This window comes from Periplaneta americana, chromosome 16 (genome assembly GCF_040183065.1).
Source record: "Periplaneta americana isolate PAMFEO1 chromosome 16, P.americana_PAMFEO1_priV1, whole genome shotgun sequence".
Taxonomy (NCBI): Eukaryota; Metazoa; Arthropoda; class Insecta; order Blattodea; family Blattidae; genus Periplaneta; species Periplaneta americana.
The window spans coordinates 87,878,909-87,905,104 of NC_091132.1; the positions used below are offsets into that span (position 1 = coordinate 87,878,909).

General features: G+C 35.4%; 1 protein-coding gene across 6 annotated transcripts in view; it reads right to left on the reverse strand.

Annotated features, from left to right (window-relative positions):
• Window positions 1–21,279, reverse strand: part of uif (sushi, von Willebrand factor type A, EGF and pentraxin domain-containing protein uif) — a 431,448-nt gene extending 410,169 nt beyond the window's left edge. For all 6 annotated transcript variants that reach the window (XR_011329717.1, XR_011329716.1, XR_011329718.1 and 3 more), the window contains exon 1: window positions 21,076–21,279. The gene's annotated coding sequence lies outside the window, so the exon portion shown is untranslated. The remainder of the gene's footprint in view (window positions 1–21,075) is intronic.
• Between the last annotated feature and the right edge of the window lie 4,917 nt (window positions 21,280–26,196).

The following is a 26,196-nucleotide window of genomic DNA, read 5'->3' on the forward strand; positions in this document are numbered from 1 at the left end:
ACAATGATAAATTAATAATATGAGAAGCTGGAAGAAAAATAATTAAAATATCAGAAAGTGGTTTGTAAGATACAACATTCTAATAACTGTAATCGAATTTGAACTCAGAACTTAAATGAGCTCATTCTTTCGCGAGTCAGGTTTCGAACGTAACACAAAAATTCCACGTTATCATCAAGAACTCCTTACACTTCCAAATTCAGGCGTTCACTTGCTTGGCTGTCAGAGTCAAAATTTTGCTAGTGAGTAACAGTCCATTTCTTTTTGAAACTGATCCCAATTACCTCATTAGATGAACAGCATTACAATTTGTCAAAATTCAACTACCTTTCTTACTTCATTTAATAAGTCATACTACCTGTGTAGTAACGGTCAGCGCGTCTGGCCGCGAAACCAGGTGGCCCGGGTTCGGATCCCGGTTGGGGCAAGTTACCTGGTTGAGGTTTTTTCCGGGTTTTTCCCTCAACCCAATACGAGCAAATGCTGGGTAACTTTCGGTGCTAGATCCCGGACTCATTTCACCGCCATTATCACTTTCATTTCATTCAGACGCTAAATAACCTAGATGTTGATACAGCGTCGTAAATAACCCAACAAAATAAAAAATAAAAATAAGTTATAAAATTGAATAGCGTGATTCAAAAATATACAATTACATGAGCAATAATGAAATAATTATTTTTAATATGCCACATTATAATTATTATTTGTCTTGGGAGCATTTCCTGCAATATTGCAGATAATGCATTTGTCAACGTATGCTCTTCCATTAGATAGGATCCCGGGCCAGGTCGATGGCATTTAAGTGTGCTTAAATGCGACAGGCTCATGTCAGTAGATTTACTGGCATGTAAAAGAACTCCTGCGGGACAAAATTCCGGCACATCCGGCGACGCTGATATAACCTCTGCAGTTGCGAGCGTCGTTAAATAAAACATAACATCCATTAGATAGACGCCTTAAAGCCTGGCAACCTAACCTGCACGTGCAGCTGCCTGTGACCCCAGAGTGCGTGCGTTCTGGAGGTGGGGCAGTCGCAGGACACAGACCTCGAGGGATCAGTATGCTGTCTGTCACACACCACCGTCATGCACAACTTCCGGGGACACCGTACTTAGTCAAGGTATCGATCTTCGATCCTTTCAGGGCTAAACAAAGAAGAAACAGTTTCGAGAAAAATGATGCCATTTCCTACGTACCTTGGTCACCTTAAAACTTCCCGTTACAGTCACGTTCCCAAGAAGACATTCTTGCAAACACGAGAGTGAAGCATTTAATTGTTTACATTATTATACGTCTTATGTGTTGTGTTTCTCAAACTTTTGTTCCTTGCATTGTGATCCTGCTATATACTTCCTCCAACGCATTTTTTTCTACAATGGAAACATCACTTCCTTATTAAAGTGTCACATTTTTTCTGGTATTTATGTTTTCATAAACTCTTTTTATTGGCTATTATTAATCAAAATGTAAAAACGATTAAAATAAATTAAAACAAACTCTAATTACCATAGCATGTAAGAATGATAAAGATATCTCACGCAAAGGTCACGAGACTCGAAGAAATCAGGGGAATAAAATTCTCACGTGTTCATAGTTTCAGACCTATGAGGGAACCCTGGAGTAGACACTTTACTAGCAAATAAACATTCCCTGGCGTAAGCCCTCTAATTTAAAACCGGAGGTGAGTTTAATATTAAGAAAAATAGTAATCGAATAGTGCTACTAAAAAGATGTAAGAACTATAGGCCTATCTTTAATATTAAAATATTTCACTTTTATAAACGCTTAAGAATCAAAAGGATAGTTAATAATTTTGCTCAAATGAAACCAAGACCTTACCCTTTGCTCCTTTAGTGGTTGTTACCTATTGTAAATTCTTTTATCAATAAAGTAAAATTGTAACAAAATACGAGTATACAGACAATTTTACTTTTTTTTCCCCTCTTGTAGGCCTACAGAAGAGGGACCCGAAGGCTTGCACTTCAGCCTAAGGCTTATTGTGCTTACCACTCCTATTTTGTGAATGATTGGGTTTCCGAACGGCCGCGCTCTTGTACAAGCACAGCACGCCGCGCCGTGAACTTAACCCGGGCTATGTAGATGATGATATGTGAATTAATGATGGCGAAATGAGTCCGAGGTCCAACACCGAAAATTACCCAGCAATTATACTTCAATTGGTTGAGGAAAAACCCCAATCAAGTAATTTGTCCCAACTAGGGTTTGAACCTGGGCCCGCTCATTTCATTGACAGACGTGTTAACTATTACTCCACATCTGTGGACCATTTTACATTTACTTTATCTGGTTATTTAAAAAAACAAGATATCGTATGAAATGTAAATTCTAATCATTTTATTTAATCTCGTCTTTAAGTTTACACATTATAATGGAATCATTTTTCTTTTTTCTCGATTGTTGTGCAGTATATTATTCATATTTCTCCAAGTTCTAACACATCAGTACAGGCTGTTACAAAAAACATTACAGTGCTTCCATTCCTCAAATGAGGTATAGAAATTTAAAATAAATATTATAGTCCAGACACATAGTCTGAAGACATTATTTCGTCAATTTAAGCACAGAAACTTAATCATAAACAAAAGTACGAAAAATCTTTTGAATTCAATATTTTCTAATGTTAATAGAAAAAAAAAGAGTTCAACCAAGTTTGAGGGGGGGGGGGACTGTGTCCTCCCACACCCCCCTACCCATAACTCCGCCTATGAATAGGAGTTCTATAAAAAATTAACTTAGGAAAGGAATTAAAAACTCCAAGTAGTTCAAAGTCTTACTCCAATAGAACTTTAAAAATAATGTGCTGATTTAATTTAGATTAGCCGACAAGCATGCTTACAGTAGAATGAAGTGTATCCATTGTTCTGAGGAATTAATACTTTAAGTCGGACCTTTCCTAACAGAGAAATACGTAGAGCTGTCCCAAGACTATTGACTATAGCAAACGTGCTGCAAGATGTTTCATCAAATAAATCGAAGCTTTTGTAATATTCCATATATTTAGTCAATGATAAAGCAAATATATGCATGTAGAACTTCAAACATAGAGAGTGACTGGATGAAATCAAAACAAATATGTATCATTAACGTAGAGGAAGAACTATTAATGGAACATAAGAGAATGGCTGGTATTACACTATTAAAGTTCTTTGACAAAGATCTTTTATAAAATATATGATAGTGTAATGGGATTTCTTTCATAAAAGTTTCTTTAATAAAAGATATTTTATAAAATGTAAGTACATCTTGTTATCTTTTATAAAAGATGTGCCTAGCTTGAAACCAGTATGGCAGGACGTAAATATTGTTAGACTGTTTCTACGACCAAAATGCTAGAGTGAAAATATGAAGCAAAATGAAATGTTATGAAACATAAAACACGGACTACAAAAACAGCAATAAAAGACGAGACGTGTACATAAAAATAGCAGAGACTATAACTGTTGTACAGGAGTGATGCACAAGTCTGAACAAATTGAAAATTATCTTCATCCATTATCAAATAATTTATATCAAATAATTTATATAACTTTTCAAGTCCTCGCATTGTACCTCTTTTTCTTTTTGTGGTGAGTTTTGATGTCACGTCTTGCAATCCATGGTTAAACCCATATACGTTTCTTTTTCAGCAATATGTATATTGTAATATTTTGAATTAACTGTAGCTAAACATGCATAGTACTGTTCATCATTCATTTTCACATATCTGTGATCAAAAAATGATTTTATTTTACTTAACTATAAATGGAGGCTAATGGTTCTTTTCCATTAATTTTAGGTTATCTTTGATATATTTTGTATAGTGCAATATATTCAAAATCCTACATTTTACCGCAGATCTTTGATAAAATATTTTATCATATTCTTTGTCAAAGAACTTTTATAGTGTAATATCAAACAGTATTTTTTTTTGTAATGGTAAATGAAGATGATTGTGGTGACATTGATGGTGATAACAGTGATAATGATTGTAGTGGTGATTAAATATGCATATAAACTGTTAGATCATATCTACTTGAACTCTCCTGCACACCAGATGAAAGTACAGGACACATATTCATTATAGGGTTGTTTCCGATCTCTGATAACGAATTTGAATGACATCATGTGCGTCAGGAGTCACACGACAGCTGAACTGTGGCGCGAGGTGACAGACCAGTAATGAGTGATCTCATAGAGTGCACGGCGACTCACAGCAGAAATTCCCAAGAAAATCGAGCCTTTTGGGGGGGGGGTACATTAGGACCCTTTCCAATGCCAAGTACAGTTAAGTGAAAATAAAAGAAACCTGCAATAAACGAGGTCTATGGCAAATCCTCGGCCTCACTTCATTTCACCCCCTTTGGTCTGCTTACCTGGTTGGTTTTTTTCCCGAGGTTTTCCCAACCATAAGGAAAATGCCAGTTAATCTTTCGGCGAATCCTCGGGCCTCACCTCATCTCATCTCACTACATCTCGCCAAAATATTGTAAAAAATTGTAGAAAACTACAAAATTGTAAAACTGTAAGAATTGTAAAATATTGTAAAAATTGTAATCGCAATATTGTAAAATTTTGGCTTGTTCCACATCTTAAAGCTTCGTTGCTAATGTAAGATCTATGGGATATATAATAAATTAAACGAAAAAAAAAATGAAATGTGTATTTAATAAGATTGGTAAAGCTCGAATGGAATTAATTTGTATCATCTCGTGGGGTGCGGCGACTTTTGACGGGGGGTGGATTTGCTTGCTTTTTCCACTCTGGAATGAATCCCATCCGAGCTTTGTCAGTCTTATTAGATACACACCAAGATGCCTTTCTTGGAAATAACGAAACCTCGTTTTTGCAGGCTCCTATGATTTTCACGTAACTGTACTCGGCATCGGAAAGGGTTGTTATGTACTCCTCCCAAAAAGGCTCGATTTTCTTGGGCCTTGGTACTGTGATACACTGTGCACTCTTATTATGAAATCACTCACTACTGGTCTGTCACCTCTCGCCGTAATTCAGCTGTCGGTGTGATTCCTGACGCACATGATGTCATTCAAATTCGTTATCAGAGATCGGAAACAACCCTGTATAATAATAATAATAATAATAATAATAATAATAATAATAATAATAATAATAATAATAATAATAATAATAATAATAATAAATAATGGCCAAAAGGGAAACACTGAAGGAGGAGGGTTCGGTTCCGGTGCTGTGGATTGAATTCGGCGTAGCTCAGTGGTCAGAGCGCTTGGTACGTAGAACCAAGGACTCGGGTTCGATCCCCGGCGCCGGAGCAAATTTTTCTCCTCAAATATTAACTCTGTATAAGCCTTCAACATCACCTTCTAGTAATAAGTAAGCTAAAATATTAGCATAATTCAAACAGACGTGTCTGATCACACGATGGGATGGAATGATAAGTGGAAAGAGCCTTCATTCGGGCTATGTTTAGGTTTGTATAGTACGTTGGACATTAATCAACTACAAACAGCCTACCTTATAGCAAGCAACCCATTCCCTCGGGGCTTTTTCTAAGAGCGATAAATTAATCTCCTCTTGTCTAGTAATCGCAACGCAATGCAGCATCATTATATCTCTGCGACTTTCATTTGATCGACAGGAATAAGAATTATAATGCCAGACTGTGGAGTAACACAAATTCTTCGGCGAGTTATCTATCTAGATATGATCTGAAAACATTATTCGTGCGCTACATCGTTACGAAGTGTATCGAATCAATTGCTCCATAAAACGGAATGTTGATTATCTCAGTCAATGAGACAGCACGTGGAATGTATTCAAATCCCAAGGCATCTATTCTCTGTGTTGACACACGTTCGTTTTGCTTACATGTTTGTTTAAACAAGCCTGAAGCAGTTTGACAAGCTTGTGCCTACACGCTAGACTACCCGCAAGAAAATCTTTATAGAGGCAAATGACCCGGACAGCTTATGTAGGACCAGCAAACAAACTTAACATACTCTGAAATGGAGATAACACACTATTTTTTCTAAAATATCTTACCTGTTCTAAGATTTGACACAAAATAACAATACTAAGTAAAAATAAGTTAATCCAATAGGATTATATTTCTTTAATTCTTCATTCTCAAGAACACTCAATGAAGAATATGAAGTTATGGAGCCTGGAAATGAACTGTAATGAAACAGTATTTATGCATTAAAAATAGAATGACAAGACTTTATTATGAAAATAACATTTCCCAAAGTTATACAATAACATAAAGGATGAAATTAAAATATAACAAACCTAAATTAACACAGCAAATTTAGAGTTAAAGAAAATGAAGTAAATGACGTGAGCCCTAGATAAAAATAGAAACACTCCTGGAATAAAGTATGTGGAAAACACTTAACACTTAAATAAAATTAATGAAGTTCATTAAAAATTTGTACGAACTGACATGATACCTGATAAATTGAAAATGAGTTTAACAATATATAAAAGCGGTGATAGGCCCTAAATAAGGTGTATTGCCTTATTAAACACCACTTTGAAAGTTTGATTGGACTAAGTACAAATAAACTACAACTTCATTATATCACTTTCAGATAAAAACCATGAGGATTGTGTATAGGTCGATCATGTATTGATGAAAATTATACATATGATATGACGAATAGTACAAAAAAAGAACATAGTACTTACTTACAATGGCTTTTAAGGAACCCGCAGGTTCATTGCCGCCCTCACATAAGCCCGCCATCGGTCCCTATCCTGTGCAAGATTAATCCACTCTCTATCATCATATCCCACCTCCCTCAAATCCATTTTAATATTATCCTTCCATCTACTCTCGACCTCCTCAAAGGTTTTTTCCCTCTGGCCTCCCAACTAACACTCTACAGTATATGCATTTCTGGATTCGCCGATACGTGCTACATGCCCTGCCCATCTCCAACGTCTGGATTTAATGTTACTAATTATGTCACGTGAAGAATACATTGCGTGTAGTTCTGCGTTGTGTAACTTTCTCCATTCTCCTATAACTTAATCCCTCTTAGCTCCAAATATTTTCCTAAGCACCTTATTCTCAAACACCCTCAACCTCTGTTCGTTTCTCAAAGTGAGAGTCCAAGTTTCACAACCATGCAGATAGAACCGGGCTATAACTGTTTTATAAATTCCAACTTTGTTTTTTTTTTTTTTGAGAGCAAACTGGATGACTAAAGCTTCTCAGCCGAATAATAACAGGCATTTTCCAAGCCTCGGAATGGGACTGATTCTATGTTCAAAGTATATGATTATGTCTCGTGACCAGAACATAGTACGAAATGAAAATATAAAAACTGGAAATTCATCGTTTGAAAATGTGGAAAAATTGAAATACCTCGGAGCAACAGTAACAAATCGTCGTCGTTCCTGCAATAACTTCTATGTGCAAAATATAAAATCTTTCAGGAGGAAGGAAAAACACATTTATTCATCCTATGGTAGCCGTACATAGGAGACTGTGAATTCTTACATTTTCGGAACAAAGATATATAATTACATATAGGAGATTTTATTACTTGCTGTAACACTATTTAAGTTATTTAATAGAGCAAAAATCTGAAAATCGAAAAATATGTGACATAGGAGTTATTGCAGGAACAACGACGAAATATAAAATGACACTCGGGAGGAAATTAAACGCAGAATAAATAGAAAAAAAAACATCGAGTTCAATCAAATAACACACGTAACTTATGTTTTGTGTACCTGTGGATAGGTTATGCTAATGGATAGCACTGCACTAGCTAATCAGTCCCCTGCACCTTATGTGATTATTGTAGACATTAAGCGGCCGTGCTTCGGAGCCACTACTCTGTGACTGGCAGCGGTACTGAACAAAATTGATAGCTCTGCATACAATTACAAAACACAATAACAGTGGAAATGTTAATTAAGAAAATACAGAAAAAAATTCTAAAGTAGTTACTCAACGATGCTGTACCAACTGCAAGGTTATGCGCGTCGATGGAATTGAGGATAGCGAGATGGTATTCTGGCGAGAAGAATCATCGGATTCGGTATGAGATTACCTAACATTCGCTTTACTTGAAAACTTCGGAAAACCTCAACCAGGAAATCAACCCGAGAAGGATTAGAATCTACGCCCAATTGCAGCCTCAAAGCATGAATATCACGCTCTATTCCTAGGTTACACCAGTGGCTCAATTAAAATCTCATCGAGAAAAAAAAATTAATTAAACAATAAAAAATAACAAATAATATTATTCCTTAAATTCATACAAGCAACTGAAATTATTTTATCGTTTTAACAAAACTAGACGCCAATAGATACTCAGTATTTATTCAGCTGTTTACCATAGTTGGACAGTGTCAAGAGAAAAAATAATTCAATAATAAGTGGGTGTCTTTCATATTCCATCGAAAATATATTGACATTCTGAATTCTTCTGGAACTCTGCGATACAGCACATTTCTACAATTTTAAGGGCAGAGGGTTGTGAAAGCATACAAAAATTATGGCAAAACATGCAGTAACCCTTCTGACAATATCTACCACAAGATTTAATATAGCCATACATAAATTTTACCACCGAGTCTTGAAATAATGCTGAATTGAATGGCTTATAGTTTACTTAATTTAGTTTATTAATTTGCCTTTACAATTTGTTTAATTGTTGGAACAAATCGAAAATATACCTAAACATAATATTTCACAGGTTCATTTTCTTGGTAAACTAACGATACTCACAGGTCCCAAATTTTTACTAGATCTTACATATTGCCTTGTGATAGTGAAACTCGGTTTTTATTTTTATAACTTGAAAATTAAGTTAGTTTCATAATTTTATACATGCTGTGAAAATTATATTTTCCTGACTACAATTTTTTTAATATCATAAAACCGACAAATCTTTCTCAAATTAAGTAAAAATTGAGTTTCTTATAGCTATATGTATAATGTAAGATATATTAAAAATTAGGACCATTAGTTTACGAGGAATTTGTACTTATGTGATCTTATGTTTCAATGTATTTTCGATTTGTTGCAACAATTAAATAAATTATTTAGGACAGATGAATAATCTAAATTAAGTGAACTGTATGTCTTTCAATTCAGCTTTCTTTCGAGATTCGGTGGTAAAATTTATGTATGGGTATCATAAATATTGTGGTAGATATAGTCAAAAGTATTGGTGCATGTTTTTCCATAATTTGTATATGGGTTCATAGCCCGCTGCCCTTAATTAAAGGATGCAGTAATTCATCAGGCTGTATTCCCTAACTGTTTTATCTAAATAGAAGAATATCTCACGAACGTCTTATTTGGTACTGAGGCCAGACTATCTCCTTGACCCATCGTCACACTTCACAATCCTCTTATTTAATTTATATATTGCAGGTCCCAACATAAATTTAAAGATGCCTCTTTCTCGTCTTTGACAAATAACAGTGAGTAGTCACAGATGTATTATTTTAAGGAGCGTACGGGTTACACTTCTTCTTGTCTGTACACAGCTATGACAGTTATTAAAAGCTGAAGACATGCAACTTTTTAGGTTAAGGTCGTCGAACCCGCCACAGGGATTAAATGTCACCCAGTCCTTGACTGACGTATCAAGTACTCACAAGGTAGTGTCACAGCTTTGTCATTGACTCTAGCAACATAATGAATAACAAACAGTTCCATGCCAAAAAGGTGTGTCAGGAACTAGGAGGCAGAAGTATACTAATTGTTTATCCGGAAGTGTGTCAAAATGATGAAAAAGTAGCTTCTACAAACTCCCTTGTCTAAACATCGATTCCTATGTTCCTTGTATTTTTAGTGGCCCTAGTATTTTAGTGTTTCTAGAATCAGAATGTGAGCTTATGATATGAGATTAATTACAGTATTTACTCGAAACATAAAGAATTAGAAACAACATCATGGAGTTACGACATAGAAATCCTAATAATAACCGCAGCATAACAACATGACAGAGAATTTTTCTTCATAATAAAAACTGGCTAACCAAATAAAAGAGTAGTTTTAGATGGTCAAAAAGTAACCAACATCCTGCGTCTTGTCTAAAATATGTTCAAATAAGCCAGTATAATTATTACTTATAGTTAGAGAAAATCTAATCAGGCAAATGACAAGCTAACACAGGAATAAAACTCTTTAGAAACATAATTTCTATTCTTTCAATCGCTTTTATTCTTTTACAATGACTCTATTCTTTGAAGCAATTCTGAATAAGTAGGCCTATATCTACATATCTAGCAAATGTCAGACCCTCTGGCCAATTTACAGCCTCCATGCCTATTCGTGATATACAAATCTGCAGGTGTTCGTGGTCGGATGGTCATAATATTCGAGAATTATGCCAGGAGGTACCATCTTCTTGACCAAGAGAACCATTACCCCTCCCAATACAGACCCCTGTTCCTACAGACTACGAGCTCATACCTGCATAAAAAACGTGTAGAACCAGCCGTCATATTTGTGATATGACACAACAAGGTCAAGAACTCTGGGCAATTATTATAATCTCGATCCAGACACGCAATTCTTCTCCGCGAGAACATGAGTTTCTGAACTCCATAGTATCAGATTGAAATGATCGTGAGTTTTAATCTCTCTTTCACCGCTCGAATCCGACATACTAGGTCGGATTTCTGTATGTTTTTGTTGTATTTCTCAATCTCGCTAGAGTAGTGCGTGGATAGTCTATCAAATAAGCCACGGTCATATCCAGTGACGTACACAAATATATTCATAAGAGGGGATATGGCGGCTGAGTTTATTTTGTCTTTGTAGACCAGGCATATCAAGACCCTGCACATTGTGCAGTTCCTATTCCCCTACCTGGAAGGAGTGAATCGGCTTGAAGGGGAGCGCGACAGGGCTGAACAGTACCTGCTGTATCAGATCAGCTTTTGTTTCAGTAACAAAGTTTTAGTATGAGTAGGTCTACTGATTGAGCTTTGACTGTGAATGCGTTATGAAAAATAAATTGAGGAGTCCACAGATATAAGAAAGAAGAGAAATCACGAATCATATAACATAATTCTTATGTTTTCCTCAGCCAACAATAATTATTTTAAAATGAAAGGCTTTCATCATCTCATGTGGACTTAATAATGTTGTGAGAATTTAGATCAAATTAGTAAAGTTCTCAAAATATGATATTCACCAGCGACTATTTCTTATTCAGTACTCTCACGACAAAACAAACGTGACAATAGCGTTTTTTTTTTTTTTTTTTGGAGTCTGTACTAACACAGCCATAAAAGGTTAGACAACTTACGACGTCTATTTGATAAGCTGATAAGTGATGAGAATATTGAGTAAGGAATATATGTGAGGCTCTTGAGGTTATAACGGAGCGAAGAAAGCAGCTATTTGTAAGGCGATTGGAGGGATTGAATTCAATTTAAACAAAAAAAACACGTCTATTTAGATATTGAGGGGAAGACTTAAACCAGGCTTAATTGCATTCTGGATTTCACCCCCACCACCAGCCATCCCACTTTGAAATTTCAAATGTCACCCCTATACTTTTATACTTAAATATGAAAGAGCATTCAATTGTTTATACACCTCATTCATTTATTTCACATCTGTTTTATATCGTTGCCTGGCAACCGTGATAGTTGTTACTGTTGATTAGAGCTGAAGCTACAAATACCATTGAACATTTCTTGTAATACTTGTGTTTGTGTATTAAGTTATTGTAAAATGGTGTATACACTGTATATCCTTCAAGAGAGAACATAAATCATATTTATTTATGGACCAAATGCTGGGTAACTTTCGGCGCTGAACCCTGGACTCATCACTTCGGTGGCATTACCAATCTTCATTTCACTCAGACGCTAGATAACAATTGCAGTTTATAAAGCATCGTAAATAAACCAATAATAATTTTGTACGCTTCTAGACCTAAATATTATGGCTTCGTCTAACCGTCCAACTGATGACAAGCAGCAATATCTCTTTTCAAAACATGTTGTGTGTGGGGTATGAAATTTCTCAGAAATTCGTGTACTATAATAGTTTTAACTTATTTCCAGTTCACATGGCTATTGAAGAATCCCCTTGTTATGTTCTTGTGTCTATGTTACAGTGTTTGCTGGCAAGATCACACACTTCCTCACTGACTATGATAAAAAGGTTATGATAAAAAAATTTGGTCAAATAATGGTAGGAGAACAGCAGTACCATAAAAAAATAACATCTCAGCACGAGTATGTTCCCCCCCCCCAATAACAAATGGCAGAACAGCAGTACCAACATAAGAAGCTCACATTTGTTTGTCAAAAGTGCACAAAATTGTGGTGAAAAGTGCAAGATCTCTACTTCGAACACAAAACACACAAATTAAAAGAAAATACTAAACCTTTAAGAAGGGGCATAATTTTCTCATCTTTTTATTGGAAATAAAAATATAATTGTTTATTTTTTTATTTTAGTAGGTTATTTTACTTCGCTTTATCAACAGCTCAGGTTATTTAGCGTCTGAATGAGATGAAGGTGATAATGCCGGTGAAATGAGTCCGGGGTCCAACACCGAAAGTTACCCAGCATTTGCTCATATTGGGTTGAGGGAAAACCCCGGAAAAACCTCAACCAGGTAACTTGCCCCGACCGGGAATCGAACCCGGGCCACCTGGTTTCGCAGCTAGGCATGCTAACCGTTACTCCACAGTTGTGGACTAATTGTTTATTCAGTAGCCACAAATGTACTAACGAGACATTACAGTTAATTGAATAATTTCAAGGAAAAATTGTTCCGGGGTCGGATATCGATCCCGGGACCCTTCGCTTAGCGCACGAATGCTCTCCCGACTGAGCTACCCCAGGAACTATACATGACACCGTCACAATTTTTCCTTTATATCCATACAACTCAAATGGGCTGACAAGACGCCAAAACCCAACTTTGAGTGCACACAAATTCTGTGTGACTTAAATTGTGGCTTACTGTTAACGTACCTTCAGTAACGAATAAACCGGGGCTACTATCTGAAAGCCAGATTTGCATTACAGTTAATTAATTATAAAATATATTTTGCTGCACTCGACTCCTTCTGTTAACGACTTGCATTTCAAGTAACTGATTAGAAAGTAATCCGATTCTAATCATTAGTCTATTTAAAGTTTGCATTATGCAATATTTTTTTACAATAACGGGAAGCTGATTGAACGTGTCTTTCATTATTTACAATCATCCTGATTTCGTTACTGCATCTCCGTAATTATAACAGTTACTTCGAAAAGAAAACTAAATAACTAATCAGGAACTGGAAATGAGAATCATCCTGTGTCATTATCAAGAATTTAGTCTAATATTGTGTAATAGCTTTCCACTTTCTCCACCTTCTGTTCTATGGGAATCAGAAATGACAGCACATTCATAAAGATGCAATTAGGAAATACATAATGAATTGGTGGCACGGAACATTTTTCATCATAAGCTGTGGAGTCAATACAGTTCAACGCTAATTTAATTTATTCAATCAATTTTACACATATTCTGTTATCTAGGCCTAATCGTGTTATGCAATTCATAAGAACTACATATTAATTTAAGACTTGTAAATAGTTATATTTGTCCTGAACGTATTAAAAATATTGTTATCTTTGAGCACAACTAACACAGCAAGGGGTCCACCGCTGTGGAGTAACGGGGTTAATATGCCTGACCGTGAAACGAGCGGGCCCTGGTTCAAATCCTGGTTGATGTTTTTTTTTTGGGGGGGGGCTATTCCCTCAACTCATTAGCAGCAAATGCTGGGAAACTTTCGGCGCTGGACCCTGGACTCATTTCGCTGGCATTATCACCTTCATCTTATTCGGACGCCAGATAACCATAGCAGTTGATAAAGTTCGTAAAATAACCAATTAAATAAGTAAACACAGCAAGGATAAGGAAACGTATTCTTTTTGTTTCAATTTTATCCTATAATATTTTTAATTTAAAAGATATAATCCATATAAAATTTACGTAGGTATATTAGATATAAAACAAAGGAAAAAATCTTTCTACGACGAAATAGGTATATAAAATTTGCTGGTTTAAAGATACTATTAATTTATCTATTGACATCTTAGGATACTCTTTAAAAATAAGAGATGAGTGGTTACATCGTGGTGAAGGCGTAGTAGCGCTGTTGGCAGGAATAGCTATCACGGTTTCGATATTCGATGGAGTCATGGATTTCCTTCACCGATCTAATTCTTGGGCCTCACTATGGTCCCGGAATTCACTCATCACTCAGTCTCTAACAAAATTGAGGACAAAGGACATTTTCTTGAGAACAAACGGGAACAGCACGTAAAATTTACATCCCTACTGCTGATCAGTGGGCCTCTGATAGGATTGCTTTGTTTAAAATAATAAAATACACATTTTATCATCACAATACATCATTCTCTGGACATTCTATAATAAACATCCTGGACTTCGCGTTCTATTGTCAACAGGTTAGCACAATATTCAATATACAGAGCCACAAAGTCAATAAAGGAAGTGTTTATTAGATACCTACTGTTACAAGTACAAGACCGTTATGCATACCATCCATTCTTTCCTGCTCATCTACCTCAAGCAGTAATAGTCTTTAGGCTGTTGCTTTTGAACATAATATTGTAAGGTAAGGATTATAATTATAGGCGTAGGGTGTGACAAGCCTATCCGCAATTAGACTATTGATATGTGCCCAATATTCTGTCTACAAATTTTCATCGGAGCCATCAATTAGAGACAAGGTTCTTATAATATGTGTCATGATTTCATGAATCTATTGAACGGGTGACGCTCGAGCTATGTTATAACTTGTGAAGGTTTCTATTGTTCACAACAATCTCAGAAAAACACAAGGCATCTTCTTATTGGGCCTATCTTTATACGTTCGAGACGAAAGTTTTGCTTGGCCTTGAATTGACAAATATCTGGAAGCACAACATTTTACGAGTCTTGATTATGACATAGACTCATCGTCAAGGAATTTAAGTTAAATCTTTAACTATTGAGTAGTTTCTTCATGTCCATTATTGTTATAGTATCGTCACATACAGGGTTAATGACACGGAAGCGTGAAAACTTAGTCTAACAAGTAACAATGATTAAAATGATATACATTCTAGTTCAAAGTTTGTGAACTATAATTTTATTGGTGAAATCTGTGTGACTGAAACGACTTGAAGAAAAACATATTTAATCATTTCGAAGTGTAGAGTAAGGTCCCCAGCTTGATGATCTTGAATCAGTTCTCTGAGAGAGTCAAGCTACTCTATATGAATGGTTCAGAGCCATAGTGGGCCAAGCGCCATTTAAGCTTATTAAAAACGGATAAAGCAAGGGTTAAAGTTAAGTGAATACCATAGTTTAATGAAGATTGACATATCATTTAATTTTAATGTGTACACTTTATATTGGCGGCCGGGTAGCTCAGTTGGTAGAGCAGCTGCCTACGGACTGGAAGGTCCGGGGTTCGATCCCAGGTGGTGACAGGATTTTTTCTCGTTGCCAAACTTTCAGAACGGCCCCGAGGTTCACTCAGCCTCCTATAAAATTGAGTACCGGGTCTTTCCCGGGGGTAAAAGGCGGTCAGAGCGTGGTGCCGACCACACCACCTCATTCTTGTGCCGAGGTCATGGAAAGCATGGAGCTCTACCCCCAAATGCCTTCATGGCATGTTACGGGGATACCTTTACCTTTTTTTTTACACTTTATATTACTTGCTACATGTTTCCATTGTATTATGGTAATAACTTCATTTTAACACTTGTTTTCTACAGTTTTTAGTAAATGGCGCTTGGCTCACTATGGTTCTGAGCCCTTCATATTTTATCATGTTTCAAAGGACTCTCATTCCAGTCACAGCTAATGACAGGCAGGCTATTTCTTTTTGGAGGTTACAGTGATTGGAGGTTCAAGTAATCAACAGTGTCGGACATAGAAATGAGTACAGTCTTTGCTTTTTGTTCATTTTGATACCCTTGGCAAGGCTCTATCAAACGAAAACTTAACGATGAGGCAAATAGCGCCATTTTGATTACATTAAAGAACGGACACATTAATTACTACAATTAAACCTGATGATAATGAGATGTATTTCATTATACATCACACAGGCAGATAGCGGGTCTAGCTAATTAGGTTGGTCACGCCGTGCGAGATGGTTTTCGTGTCCTCGCCTTACAGTCGTGGTTCACGACAGATTCGCATTCATTCTCGCCGTTATTGACAAAAAAATAATGTGACACTGAAAGACCAAAAATTATTTCAGCAATAGCAGAGTCAAGTCTACAAAATGCTACCAGGAGGACAGGATTCGAGTTTGATACCTGCGTTCGTACTTGCGTAGAATTATAAATGCTATTTTATGTACTTCCAACATTCTTTCCGTTTATATTAAAAACATTTTACATCCTGTTTACCCCAGCTAATGGATTCTTATGAAATTGACTGCAACTATATTTTCAGAAAATCAAGTAATATTTTTTCGTGAACAAAGTGACTTTGAGGCCAAACATTGGCCGAGTACTAGGTTTCCTTTGCTTTTCTCATTCTACTACTGCTCCACAATCACAATATTACACAATTATCTACGGTAGGCTTTGAATTTGTACGTCAAAGAATCCTCGATTAGTTCAGTCAATATTCTATTTCCGTTAAAAATATTCGTACAAACATGATTCATTTTATCATATTTTAATTTTGTTAAACTTAAATAATTGAGTAGCTTAATATCAAAGACGGACATCTGGCCTCAATTGAAATTTAGATAGCTGTGGTTTTTGTACAATTTTTCATCTCTTTCCAGTTATAGTGAAACCATATGCAAACTCTAACACTATATTTATAAAATAACTTGTGTTAAATATAATAAAGAACACTGTGAATTAAATAATTGCCTCTAGATCAAAATTATGGAGATCACAGATGTCCGTCTTTGATATTAAGCTACTCAATTCTTGATACTTACTTTACCATTACAACTATTTCTGAGTACTTATTTAATGGCTTTTAAGGAACCCGGAGATTCATTGTCGCCCTCACATAAACCCGCCATCGGTCCCTATCCTGTGCAAGAATAATCCAGTCTCTACCATCATATCCCACCTTCCTCAAATCCATTTTAATATTATCCTCCCATCTACGTCTATCCTCTGATTGAGGTTCTGGCTGATATGTACATCTATTATCAGGCAGTACATCTCACTTGACGATGTGTGTCAGAATAAGAACAATTGTCTGTATGCATATGAAGTCTGACTAGTGTAATATGTAACTAGTAGGCGATATATGCAATGGAGGGGGGAAAGGAACTAGCCATCCTACCCCATTCTCTCCTGGCCTAGTTGAGTCATGAGTAGTGCCTTATTGGTATCACTTGTGAGGTTCAGACCTGTCTTCTGGCAGTTGACTAAACAACATCTACGTCTCGGCCTCCTCAAAGGTCTTATTCCCTCCGGCCTCCCAACTAACACTCTATATGCATTTCTGGATTCGCCCATACATACTACATGCTCTGTCCATCTCAAACGTCTGAATTAATGTTCCTAATTATATCAGGTGAAGAATAATATGCATGCAGTTCTGCGTTATGTAACTTTCTCCATTCTCCTGTAACTTCATCCCTCTTAGCTCCAAATATTTTTTTCTTTGTATTTCTGTTACTGAATTCTTGAAGGCATTATTATTATTATTATTATTATTATTATTATTATTCCTGTTTTCTCTATTTTTTATGATTACCTCAGTTAATAAGTATATTTTTAATGTTACTGAAGAATTCTCGATTATTAGTTCAACCATAAACATTTTCACTTCCGATATAACTTTTATTAAGATTTTTTATTTGTCAGATTGCTATTATTATTATTATTATTATTATTATTATTATTATTATTAATTATTACAACTTCCGTCATGTAATTGTATTTTTCACATTCATTTTTGTGAAATAACTCTAAATGCTGAGTAAGTCATTATTTTCGTCATGTTCACGTTAATTGAAAATTATCCGATAACTGGGTCTGTAATTATATTTATTTTTTATATTTCATGAATCTTTGATGACTAGCTCAGTCACTGTTATTATTATTATTATTATTATTATTATTATTATTATTATTATTATTTAGCCCTTCGACTAACGGTAGCCTTCTATTACAAGGAACATGATATCGCTTTCTTGAAGGACTAATAAAAATTTCCCAAGTACACTATTAAGGATTGAAATTCCGAAAAATGAAGTGGAACTTGTAGAACAAAACCTACTTTTGGCAGATTATCTTCACCAGAACCGAGACAGTTCCGTTTCCAAACTTTGTCATAGCCATAAATGTGATAAGCAAAGTGTCACACTGTTCAGAGATCTGCTGACAGATGACAGGCGTGATTTCCACTTACATTGAAAGACTTGCATTGTGCAGTGTAATAGATCGAGTGGATAGTTGGAGTTAAAGTGTAGGGTGCGACAAACCTATGCCCACTCAGGCAACCCACACACATATATTGTGCTACCTTCAAAGTTGAATTTTGATGTGGAATATAAACTAACAGTAAATAAAATTTATAACATTGGCTTTCCAGTTTTAATTCCCTTCAGAAGGAAGTAATGCTAAAGATGATTTTGTCTCTTAAAAATCCACTGCCAACGTTCGGAACTGAACTTGTGATACAATAACAAGCAAGACAACACACAGCACGGAAATGAAGCGTATACGCGGTAAACATGATATAGGCCTATTTCTAACTAAAGCTGTCAACTTACAGGAACCTCCGTCATTTGAAAGTATCTTCTAGTAGCTTTGTTGTAAATGCGACCATAAATAATTCATAGTTAGATATTCCTTGTAAAGTGTAGGTGTTGTAGAATAGGGACTGGTATGATCAGCGTTATCAAGTTAGTAGTCCTCTAGTAATTTCACGTTATAATATATTATGTTTTAATACACACCAATGTAATAAAATTCTAATGCAATATTATTTCTTTACATAAACATAACTTGAACAGACTCTACTTCTGATTTCAAAGTGTAAGAGTAGTAGTTTACTTACCATTTTCATCATATCGCAATTAGATTTATATTTTTTGTACTTTTTTTCTGGCAAATGACTAGAATGCGCATCATCATGCTTACGAAAAGGCACTTTTCAGTGTGTGCACAAGGTTGGAATTTTGAAGTAAGAGGGAAAGGAAGAAATTCGTGTCCTGAAATTTATCCTTAGTGAAAAGAAACGCGACACATTTAAGCTATTATTTACAAATTTGTGTAGAGGAATTAAGAAAAAATTTGGCTAGAAGGCTTCTTGAGTTTTAAATACATGCTATTTTACATAGTTTTGCATTGCAATTTTAATTAATTCCTTTTATTTCCCGAATGAGAACCATTACTGTAATCTCCTTCAAACTTTTATGTCATAATATGTATACATTCCATTTGATTAAGGTTTTCCTATTTAATTACCAGTCGTTTAATTTTTTATACTTTGTACTTCGAATTTTAACATTACATATCGTCCTTCATAGTTCAATACATACGCTTGTACGCCTACAAGCTCGAGGGGATTCGGGTTCGATTCTTGACAGAGGAAACTGGAACTGTGTCACTATCATGTGCTTGTGCTGTGTTATCGTAAACAGTAATCTTGCGTTATTTTTATGATATGGTCAGAGTGTTACGCTACTCCAGAATACATATATAGTGTGGTCAAAAATATCAGAAAATTGAGAGTTCAGTAGTTTTTTGTGTGAGCGTCTTAAAATTAAACCATGTATTAAGGAGTTAGGTACAGCTTACAGCAGTAACATTTTTGGAAATATCCAACTTTTTTTCCTCCATTACTATATCTTGTACAATAATAAAAATTGGTATGTATAAAACACTGTCCTTCTGCTATATGAAAAAAATATCTTTACGATTTAGAAAAAATTACATTTATTTTTTCAGAATTAAAAATGATGGCAGTTCACTGTGCAGTGATGAAGAGTTTCCTTCATAACTCAAACGCTTTAACTTTTTTATGTTCTCTAGCTTTTATTTTATTGCTGAAATTTATATTTACAATATCATGCTCTTTCAACTACATTCCTTAATAAATAATATATTTTTTATTTTGTGTTAAAAGAAAATACTGATATTTGACTATTTTAAAACGAACTTATTTTTTATCAGACAATCTACCAAAGGTAGTGCAGTGATCTTGCATCATATTGTTGATATGACAAGTATAAACACACACAAAAAATTTTATCACAGAATGTTAGATAGTTTTTGAGTTATGAGGGAAACGCCGCTTCATCACTGCACGGTGAACTGAAGTTTGAAAAAAAAATGTAAATAATTTTTTTTAATCGTGAAGATATTTTTTCATATAACAGAAGGACAATGTTTTAAACATACCAATTTTCATTATTGTGCAAGATACAGCAATGGAGAAAAAAATGTTGAATATTTCCAAAATTTTGCTGCTGTAAGCTGTACCTAACCTCTTAAAATACTTGTCCAATAATTACACTAACATGTAGTAAATAATGTACAAAGCTAACCATAGGCCCACACAGAACTTTAACATCGTATATTTTAAATAGTACATTTCTTATCCTCGGAGGGTTTTAACGAAGCCCATATTTAGCCCTTATCTTTGTGTCACTGCTCGAAAATACAATTACAATATCGTAACAAAAGGTCAACATAACGCCGGGCCTTTTTATAAGACAAAGTGGACTTCATATTGTCAATGACTACATCTATTTACTAGTCGGGACTCGAACTTACGGCCACATTTAACAGATTATGTTTTTCACGTCCGTATTCATGATTCATTTCAAAATACTTAAAATTTTTGCATACGAAATATATACTTATTTCTATGATATGCAAGTTTATATAATGTAGTGTATTTAGAAGTCCGTATATATACTTAAAATTAATATTTTCAAACTCATTACCTCACCCAACATACGACTAACAATAAACTCACAAACGGTGAAACAATTGCACGAAGCCGTAACTCCAACACCTGACAGGTGCTGTGAAAGGTTCTTGGGTTAAACACGATTACGGTGTTAGTAACACGGAGCACAGAACAAACCACTCACCTTGAAGTTTAAAAAAAGTTAAGAAGTCCTTTTAGTAGAGCACATTAATATCAGGTAACTAAAAATAATTTTTCATTGCTGGATATTCTCCGAAGAAACAAGTCAATTGTAGATATCCGAGTCCACTATCACACACGTACACACATACACACAAATGTTAAACCGCACTTTAACCGGAACGCTTCCCTCCAACACCAACCGGCACCTTCTCAAGACTGACCGCCGAAGCCGAACAGCGTCTAGAGAGGAGACCGCAACGCAAGAACAAGCTGGAAACCCACATTAGAGCGTATAAGGTTTATATTTCTATACGTGAAACGCTGTAGTCGCGCCTTTAAGCTCAAGTCACTGCACCTTCACTCGACTCACCCGGACGAAGTCGTTCATACCTGGCGCACAACAGGTAGAAAATGTCAAAGAAGTTAGAAAGAAAAATATTTCTCTACTACCCAGGCTTTTTAGAGTAAGAACATAGTGTGACAAGATGAATGTACGTATAAAACGAATCTTACTATTAAAGTATCCACGCAACATCTTTAATTAAACTGCGTGACGTACTTCTTAGTTTCTGTATATTTTTTATTACCGTGTGAATAAACTCTGCGTCGTCAAAAGTAATGTCACGAAACAACAATAGATTATTATAAGTTACATCTTTTGAATCTTGTCCTTGACACTACGCCCACCTGCTTCGAGGTATGAATAATATCTTTGAATATTCTCACTGATATCATCTGTCAGGTTTGTATTTCGCTCCGGTATGTAAATAATTGAGAGGTACAGGAAACCAGATACTTCGTAGCATCAAAATATTATAATTTTTTCATTATACTCTTTTCTAAAGTGGTTTGATGCAATGTGCATTACCGCAACCTACTTCCCAAGTAAGGATACAGTTGTAGCATTGCATAAGCAATAAGTACCGAAATAACACTTACGGGGAGGTTTTCAATAACTAAAGTTAAAAAAAAAAACACACACACAATGTTTGTAATAAACATAAACATACATAATCGTTTACATTGTCAAAAATAAATACTACTAAATGCTTTTCCAATTCACTGTGGGCTAAAGCAAGGAGATGCACTATCACCTTTACTTTTTAACTTCGCTCTAGAATCCATTAGGAAAGTTCAGGATAACAGACAGGGTTTGGAATTGAACGGGTTACATCAGCTTCTTGTCTATGCGGATGACGTGAATATGTTAGGAGAAAATCCACAAACGATTAGGGAAAACACTGGAATTTTACTTGAAGCAAGAAAGCGATAGGTTTGGAAGTAAATCCTGAAAAGACAAAGTGTATGATTATGTCTCGTGACCAGAATATTGTACGAAATGGAAATATAAATTTGGAGATTTATCCATCGAAGAGGTGGAAAAATTCAAATATCTTGGAGCAACAGTAACAAATATAAATGATGCTCGGGAGGAAATTAAACGCAGAATAAATATGGAAAACGCGTGTTATTATTCGGTTAAGAAGCTTTTGTCATCTAGACTGCTATCAAAAAATCTGAAAGTTAGAATTTATAAAACAGTTATATTACGGGTTGTTGTTCTGTATGGTTTTGAAACTTGGACTCTCACTTTGAGAGAGGAACAGAGATTAAGGGTGTTTGAGAATAAGGTTCTTAGGAAAATATTTGGTACTAAGAGGGATGAAGTTACAGGAGAATGGAGAAAGTTACACAACGCAGATCTGCACACATTGTGTTCCTCACCTGACATAATTAGGGACATTAAATCCAGACGTTTGAGATGGGCAGGGCATGTAGCAATCCAGAAATGCATATAGAGTGTTAGTTGGGAGACCGGAGGGAAAAAGACCTTTAGGGAGGCCGAGACGTAGATGGGAGGATAATATTAAAATGGATTTGAGGGAGGTGGGGTATGATGATAGGGACTGAATTAATCTTGCTCAGGATAGGAACCGATGGCGGGCTTATGTAAGGACGGCAATGAACCTGCGGGTTTCTTAAAAGCCATAAGTAAGTAAGCAAGTTAATGAAAATGACATTTATGAAAGTAGTTGGTTGCCAAATCCTAATTAATCACATGGTGCCACATTAATAGCATTAATTTTTCACGCCCTTTTCTTTGTTTCCCTTCTTTAAAATTTAATATCTATGTTTACATATGTATAATAATTTTTTTTTAGGATATACTGAGTACGTAAGGGCTACCCTCAATGGAGGGCAGTTTAATATTATTATTATTAGGGCCATATTCATAGACATACTAGCGCGGGCTTCCGGTGGATGATCAGCGAACTAACGTTTTTCGTATTCATAAACCAGTGTTAGCGATATGATATGATATGAATCCTGTACTAGTAATCACTCCATAGCCGGGATTAGTATAGGACGCTCGTAGCGCAGGCTAGCGAAATGTCTATGCATAACACCCTAAGACTCCAAACATTGTAGATGAAGACACCTCGTGACTCTTGAAATCTGACATTGTTAAATTTTTTTAAGCTCTGGCGGGGAGGCAAAATGTATTGTCCACGATGACAGGCAGGATAATAGGCGATTATGACAAGTGGAGCTGAATTTTCACATGATTGAGAAAGGACTGGTAAATCTTGTTGGAGACGTTTCATTCAGAGACAGAGCCAGTTCACATGTCGTAACCCTACGATTCATATCTTCCTGCATTAGGCTATTTTTTTTTCCGGAGAAAATCCTGATAGAAATTTTTTTAAACGACTATTATTTCAATTACAAGTAAAATAAAGTTAGTAGCCCTAAGAGGAAAATACTCAACCCGAACGAAAATGGTAATAAATGGTAAAGTAATTTAACAAGTCAGAGCTTTTAAGTATTCGGGATGCGAGTTAGGCGGCACAAGAAATAAAGATGGAGGTCTATAGCATAAATTACAGAGATTCAATTATCTCTATGGTACTATAAAAGGAACTCTTTTAAATAAACACAAAGAGAAAAAATTTTGTAAAATTTACAAAGTTTTAGCTGTGCCACCTTTAGTGCACTGAAGTGAATGTTGACTCTTAAAACAACTACAAACGATTGAGGCAGCAGAGGTTAGGTTTTTGAGAGCTCTTGTCGCTTACGATACAAAGATAAGAGGGGAACTTGGATACTTACACAAAAAACAATTAAATATGCATAATCAAAGTTAAAAATGAGTATTAACAAAAATATTATTATTATTATTATTATTGTTATTATTATTATTATTATTATTATTATTATTATTATTATTATTTTGAATAGCTATGTACTCACAATGCCTAATGACCAGATTCTAAAGCAAATCATGCAGTACTTTCCTACATCAAGACTTCTAGAAAATAATTAATTATAACCAAGCATTACAAGGTTTATTTTTTACAGTCATACTAGGTATTTATTTTACAGTTCTACAAACATATGAAGTTATGAATTCTAGAGAAGAAAAGGGAAAGGACTATCAACAAAACGCTGAAGAGACCAATTCACAAGAAGAGACCGAAACAGGCCAATAGGCCTAACCGATGATGACGATGTTTTTCATCGTTCTTAAAATATATCACCCTCGAAGTGTTTTGATTAAGCGAAACTGAAATAGCAAGAATGGTAACAATTCTACAACCAAGGAAGACTCATCTATGGATATAATTTTAGTCTCACTTTTAGAATAAATTGGAATTATTCAGTCGCCCTCGGTAGCGTAGTTGGTATAGCGCTGGATTTCTATGCTCTAGGTTGCGGGCTAGATCCCGACCGAGGTCAATGGCATTTAAGCGTTTTTAAATGCGACAGGCTCATGTCAGTAGATTTACTGGCATGTAAAAGAACTCCTGCGGGACAAAAATTCCGGCACACCGGCGACACTGATATAACCTCTGCAGTTGCGAGCGTCGTTAAATAAACCATAATTTTTTTCAGATAAGTTAAAAAAAAATAAAACATCAGAATTTAGAGTTTTCAAGCACCATCGCGTTCAACAGCCATTTCCTGATTTCAAAATTATCACATTAAAAGCCGGATGTGGTATATGGGACTATTAAGGTGCAGTTTTCACACTACGTAAAGCTACGATAATAAGTTTGAATCCCCCCCCCCCCAGGGCATGAATGTTTGTTCATTGTCAATTCTATGTCCTGTATTGTCTTAGGTGAAAATACTATGATGTGTCGTCCTCATGACACAGAATTCCAACTTGTGAACATGTGACATACAGTCTAAAAATGTGAATGAACCGTAAGAGACAAGCTGGAAGAGAGAAAGAGGAAGAGAGGGGACAGACAGATAGACAGACGCTGAAGTCAAAGGTTGCTTTATCATATACAGATCCTTACGTTTGACCTTATGTTTGTCTTTTGTTGTTTTATACAGCGATTTCGCCCCAAGTTGTCCACATGAACATAGAGTACCGCTACTTGCGTTAGTCTGTGTGATTCAAAGTGAGTTTGGAACGGAGCAAAAGGTGCAATATTTGAAGTACATTATTATTATTATTATTATTATTATTATTATCATTATTATTATTTTATTTTAGTAGGTTATTTTACGACGCTTTATCAACATCTTATGTTATTTAGCTCTGAATGAGATGAAGGTGATAATGCCGGTGGAATGAGTCCGGGATCCAACACCGAAAGTTACCAAGCATTTGCTCATATTGGGTTGAGGGAAAACCCGGGATAAACCTCAACCAGGTAACTTGCCCCGACCGGGAATCCAACCCGGGCCACCTGGTTTCGCGGCTAGACGCGCTAACATTATTATTATTATTATTATTATTATTATTATTATTATTATTATTATTATTATTATCATCATCATCATTAGAGGAGAAAATGGGCTACTATTTTGTTTTCCTCATAATGAAAGATGGTGTGGCATATTGCTTGGAAATCTTTATTGACATACAAAGTAATATTCAGATACAATTTTTCCAGTCTTAAAGGTCAATAGTTGCAGTAGATATTTGCATATAATTACATTTTGAAAGAAAGACGAAATGGTCCTCTATAGGTAGTGGGGTCTAAATATGAGCTACCACAGAAATTTGAAAATAAAATTGGAAAAAACAAAGAAACATAAGTAGGAAACCTGTGTCACATCAATGGCAGTATTCTGTAACAAATAACGCAAATCACGATAGTGAAAA